Genomic DNA, 6,465 nt, shown 5'->3' with positions numbered 1-6,465 from the left:
CAATCACTGGACTTACATCAGCATCCGAACCAAAACACACGCAAGGGTGGTTAAGACACAAAGGGTTGAAAAAGAAAAAGGGCGAACGTGGAGATCAGCTCATCTCCTGCCTACGTACCACATCTGGTATGAGAATCAGGGCGACGTAGTTCCCCTACGGAGGGAAAAAGGACGAACAAACAAACTAAAAGGGAGACTAGAGCTCGAGCCTAATAGTTGCCACACTAACAAGAAGAGACGCTGAGACGTCGAAAGGAACACAAAAGGTTGAAAGGACAAACTAATAGGGAGACTTGAGCTCGAGCCTAATAGTTGCCAAACACACACAAAAAAAAGAAAAAAAAGGCGCCTGGAGAGATCAGCTCATCTCCTGCCTACGTACCTCATCTGGTATGAGGATCAGGGCGACGTAGTTCCCCTACGGAGGGAAAAAGGACGAACAAACAAACTAAAAGGGAGACTAGAGCTCAAGCCTAATAGTTGCCAAACACACACAAAAAAAGAAAAAAGGCGCCCGGAGAGATCTGCTCATCTCCTGCCTACGTACCTCATCTGGTATGAGGATCAGGGCGACGTAGTTCCCCTACGCAGGGGAAAAGGACTAGCCTAACCAGATAACAGAGGGAGACACAACACTAGGGAGACTACGACTCGAGCCTAGATGTTGTCATGCAAAATCATCCCTAAGTTAAGGTTTCTAGCTAACTTGCACAGGAAGAAGAAGGGTCTCGATTGCAACTAGGGCAAGAGAAAGGGGAGGTCTCAATCGCAACGAGGGCGAGAGAAGAGGATTAGTGTTAGTTGTTAGTCAAACTCGACAAGACATCGCATCTCGTGCCTACGTATCTCATCTGGACATGAGAATCAGAGTTGCCGTAGTTCGGCTAAACTATTCCCGTTGGTTTGTGTTTTTTAAGTGGACAACGTCACTGCGCAATCTACCTGATGCTCGACCTTTGGAGACTTACTCACCTGTAATAGAAGGAGCTAACGTATCCTTAAGAGGGGATAATGTTTGTTTGTGTTTTAGGAAAGCCCAAGCAAGAAAGGAAGTCCTATACGAAGGAACCGTGCTACCTTAATTGACATGCAAACGAGACTACACGGAGTCTAACAAACCTAGGGGATACAATCACACCACACAAGCACATACAGCATGAAATAAACACACCAACAAGGGGCTCAAACATCAAGGCTAGGTTTTAGTCGAGGGGTCATATCAACCTCAACAAACAAACCACTGGAACTGGGTAGTGTTAGCTCTTAACCTTGCCATTGAGGGGCTAAGGTGAAGCAGATGAAAGGTGAGTGAAGATAAGACTCCACAGCTCTTATCCCTGGCCTGGGAGAGCTTAAGACAAGAATGTGTGGGTTCAGAAAGTGGGAACCCTTCTACACATTTCAAACTGACTCAACTGTACGATTGTACAAGATCTTGGGTTTGTATCTGCAATGCATCAACACAGTGGTGTGAGCAAAGCAGATGACACACAGAATAGCAGGGGATAGATTGCATATCCCTTGGGTTCTGCCAATTGCCTCTTCACTTAGGAGGTCTTTGACTCTATACAAGGACAAATGTAAACAGTCACAAACATTGCCTCTTAAGGAGGACTTCAGACAGTTGCCTGGCCAAGTAACAGGCCAGGTCTTCCAGACTACATGAAGTAAAGAAGTTATACCTCAATGCAAATTGCTATTAAGCAAAGCAAAGCAAAGTTCACAAGGAACTAAAAGCAACTAAAGTACCTGAAATCAGTCAAGCACAGTTAGTATACAAGTCAAAGTTAAATCAGAATGAAACAAAGGTTAACAGTCAACACAAGCAGATAAATGTGCAATGCACAAGGTTCAAGGCATGTGAGCCAAGCAACCTACAAAACAAATAGATTAGTCATGATAATCAAGCACACTCAAACAATTTGTATTGGTCTCATTGGGTAATTGTTGATTAACCTGAAAAAATGAGCTCAAACATGAGTAACAGGACCACTAGGACAAGCCTAGGGTCAAAGGGGGATGAAAAGTTTAAAACAGCAAATGGCAAGTGTCCAAAATCATGTTCAAACAATCAAGAAATAAACCCAATTGGTTTCACATTCATATCAATCATTATCATCATTTCATGAACAAATTAGGTCAAGACATGGCATTTAGAAGCTCATAGAAGTCAACAGCAAGACTTGAATCAAAAGCAAACTAAAGCATTTCAAAAAATCATCAAATAAATCATGCTCAAACACAACCCATAGCATGGTAAGAATGTCAAATTTCAATTCATTTGGACAAGTAGAAGGTGGTCAATGAAAATCAGAAAGGCAAGGCAATTTTAAGCATGCTCAAAGAAGTCAACCAAACATGTATCAACTTGAAAAAATCATAAATCAGTGATGGCATATGAGAAATGAATGGGACTAAAACCATGGCAAAGCTTAAGATGTCTACTAATCACATATAAAATTTCATGTCCATCTAATAAGGTATGAGAATTTCACAGATGAAATGGGAGCATGTGTCACAAAAAGTCAACATAAGACCAAACAAGGGAGAAAAATCTCAAACAATTAGGAAATGCCACAAACAATTCCAAGAAAAATCACATGTAAACTAGACATACTCAAGTGAATTCATGCAAAAAATCAAAGCATTTTGAGGTCAAGAGGCATGATAATGAAAATCATCAATTTGCACATCAATGGTGTGACACAAATTGTCACACCCTACTTCAAAAAATCATAACTCAATTACCAGAGATGATAAATTCATAAACTTTATACCAAAATCACCATGAATGTGTCTAATTTATGCACAAAAAATTTCAAGGGCAAAGGATAAAGCATCACTATTTCACAAATGATTTGGTAAAAGGTACAAGAAATGGATACATGAACAAAACCCTAATACCAATTAAAATCCCCTTATCCAAAAAATCAGGAAAAAATATGATAAATAAGTAGAGGTCCAGATGAACACAATGCAAAAATTCTCATGAATTTTGGATAAAGCATGATTGACTTATGAATTTTAGAAGTTGAGTAACAAAATGAAATAATTATTAAAAACAAATATGATTTAATAAGACATGAGGCACGGGCGATGGCAATTTTGTGAATATGGTAACAACTTATCAAAACGCGGCGTTTTGGTAATGCAGATGAAATGTTGTGATTGGTTGGCTTTAACGCAACAGTGCCATGCATACGTGAACAGGAAAAAATTCTGGGCATGGCAATGAAGAACTAGGGTTTTATGTACAGTGCATTCATCATCTTCATCCAAATTCGTGAATTTTTAATGTGCCCAGAAAATCAAATTGGATACATCATTGGACTCAGCAAACATCACACAACACGAATCCATCATTCATTTGCATTGAATCAAACTAAACATCAAGAATCGAGCAAAAACAAATATGAACAACAAACTTCAGATCAGCATATCTTCAAAAATACACAACCATTTCATGTAATTTAAGGCTCATTGTAACCATGGCAAGGAGATCTTTCATAAGCATATTATAGTTTGGCAAATGGAGAAAATCGAAAACTTACTTGATTTTGAAGAACTGATGAAACGGTGATGTATGGATGCCAAATGCTCGAAACAGTTGCTACTTCAAGCTTCCAATGATGAATGGAGGAATATCCTAGCTCAGCAAGGCTTGAAATGATACATACTTTGAACTGCCATGGATGAATGCTTAGAGAAACAGACCTTGAAGATGAAGTTACAGCTGGAGAATCAAGCTTGAAATGGACTCAAAGATGATGGTAGGTGATGTAGCAAACAAGGCAATGTCGTGTGCTTGAAGTTTGTTGACAGAAATTGCAAAATGAAGGAAGACGAGAATTGAGAGAAAGTGAGTTTTTCTGTGTGATTCTGTGGCTGCTAGGGTTTCTTTGAGCAGAAAAAGTGATATATGTATGCTGTTTTAAGTTGCTAAGCATGATTAAGCAAGGTGGTAATTGGAATCTTGAAAATGATATGTTTTGCTAATTTGACCATTTTTCACTTAAGTGCATGGTGCATGAGCAAAAGCTGCGAATTGGGCCTTCCAACACATTCCAAATATCATATCTGAACTATTCCAATTGGCCAAAATTGTTAGAAATGCTTAATTCAAAAGTTCATTTTCGTACCACACTTGAAATTAAATCATGCTAGTTCAAAAATGCCATTTTGATTGGTGATGTTTTGGTGAATGATGATGACATATTTGGAAAGAGGGGATCAAATGTGACTTGTTGCAAAAAACCCCACCCAATTTGGCCAAATGGTTTGAGAGATATGGCCTTTTGAAGTTCAAAAAATTCTGAAAATGATTTGATCATAACTTGCCAACCATACATGGGAATTGAGTGTTCTTGGACTTTTTGGAAATGGGAGAACAAGATCTTCAACTTTCATGTTGGGCAAAAATTCATTTGAAGCTTGTATCATGATGTAAGTTTAGGATCAAGAAGTTTCCATTTTTGGCAAATTCCAATTACAGGTCAAGTTTCTATTTTTGGAAATTTCTTGTCTGGCTTCAAATTCTTCCATGATGATGTTTGACATGTTATATGAGGCCTATATGGACATGAATGAACCCTCTCAAACCAAATTCCACCTTGAAATCCATAAAATCAAGCCCAGTTGACCAAGGTTGACTTTTTAGGGTTTCTGGTAAACTGTGCATTGACTGATGACTTCTGAACATCCAATCCTTGACCAAAACACTTCCAAAGGATCCCTAGGTCATGTGAACATGTTGGACCAACCCTAGGGCCTTGGCTCAATGGAGATTGTACTTGCTTGATTGATTGACTGATCTCCTGATCAGTTTGACCTAATTCTTCTGATGATCTTGCACTTGAGGCAAAAGGGACAATGCAATGCTATGCAGTGGACCATGTTAATGCTATGACCTAATATGATAATGTATGTACAATGATAGGTGCAAATTTGAGGTGCTACAACTGCCCCTATTCAATCAGTTGGGAACCCGAACGGATGATAGCAACGGCTGTCAGACTTTCAGGGTAAACAGGGATTGAATACTAAGAACCGTAGAATTTGCACAATACAGGGATCCAATAATGGAAACGTCCACTGGGATTTGATATTTATTACTGGGTATATTATTATTTTTTTGTTTTCAACGGATACGGCCACATCCAGACATCACAACGATGATGAATGGGAATAAAAATCACAACTAGATGCCGACGGACAACTAGGAAAAACTCAACGTTTACCAAGACCAACGGAGAGGTAACCAGACATTAATGAATGAATGGAAGAGATACAACCATACGTCAACGGACGAAATGGGAAAAACTCAACGTTTACCAAGACCAACGGAGAGGTAACCAACTGGGGACGACCAGGAAAAACTCGACGTTTATCGACACCAACGGAGAGGAGGACTACTGCTGGGGAGACAGAACACAACCAAATCATCAACGGATGATTGGGAAAAACTCGACGTTTATCAACACCAACGGAGAGGAGGATTAACGAGGGACGACCCTGCGGGGAAAGATATCAACTATACGCCAACGGACGCATAGGAAAAACTCGACGTTTATCGACACCAACGGAGAGGAGGAATACTTCACTAGGGAAGAAGGACACAACCAAATCATCAACGGATGATCGGGAAAAACTCGACGTTTATCGAAACCAACGGAGAGGTAACTCTGCATGGAGAGGGGTACAACTAGACATCATCGGATGACTAGGAAAAACTCGACGTTTATCGACACCAACGGAGAGGAGGAAACTCTACTGGGGAGAGTGAACACAACCAAATCATCAACGGATGATTGGGAAAAACTCGACGTTTATCGACACCAACGGAGAGGAGGAATACTTCTTCGATCTGAAAATCGGAAATTGGCCTGAACGCCACTTCGGTCTAAATACCGGAAAATTGGCCTGAGTGCCATAAGTACATCGACCTGATTGTCGGAAACTCCTTCGGTCTGAATACCGGAAAATTGGCCTGAGTGCCATAAGTACATCGACCTGATCGTCGGAAACTCCTTCGGTCTGAATACCGGAAAATTCATAAGTACATCAACCTGATCGTCGGAAACTTCTTCGGTCTGAATACCGGAAAAAACATAAGTACATCGACCTGATCGTCGGAAACTTCTTCGGTCTGAATACCGGAAAAAACATAAGTACATCGACCTGATCGTCGGAAACTTCTTCGGTCTGAATACCAGAAAAACATAAGTACATCGACCTGATCGTCGGAAACTTCTTCGGTCTGAATACCGGAAAAAACATAAGTACATCGACCTGATCGTCGGAAACTTCTTCGGTCTGAATGCCGGAAAATCATGAGACATATTATCTATAGCCGTCAAAACGTAGATAATACACTCGCATGGAAGATTATCCATAACCGGGTTGTAGGTTGTTAGATGGATAAACGACCGAAAAGAAAGGCATCAGGGTACCAGGACTAGGTATGCA

Source organism: Lathyrus oleraceus, chromosome 6, assembly GCF_024323335.1.
Source record: "Lathyrus oleraceus cultivar Zhongwan6 chromosome 6, CAAS_Psat_ZW6_1.0, whole genome shotgun sequence".
Classification (NCBI taxonomy): domain Eukaryota; kingdom Viridiplantae; phylum Streptophyta; class Magnoliopsida; order Fabales; family Fabaceae; genus Lathyrus; species Lathyrus oleraceus.
Note: the sequence above shows the minus strand (reverse complement) of the source record.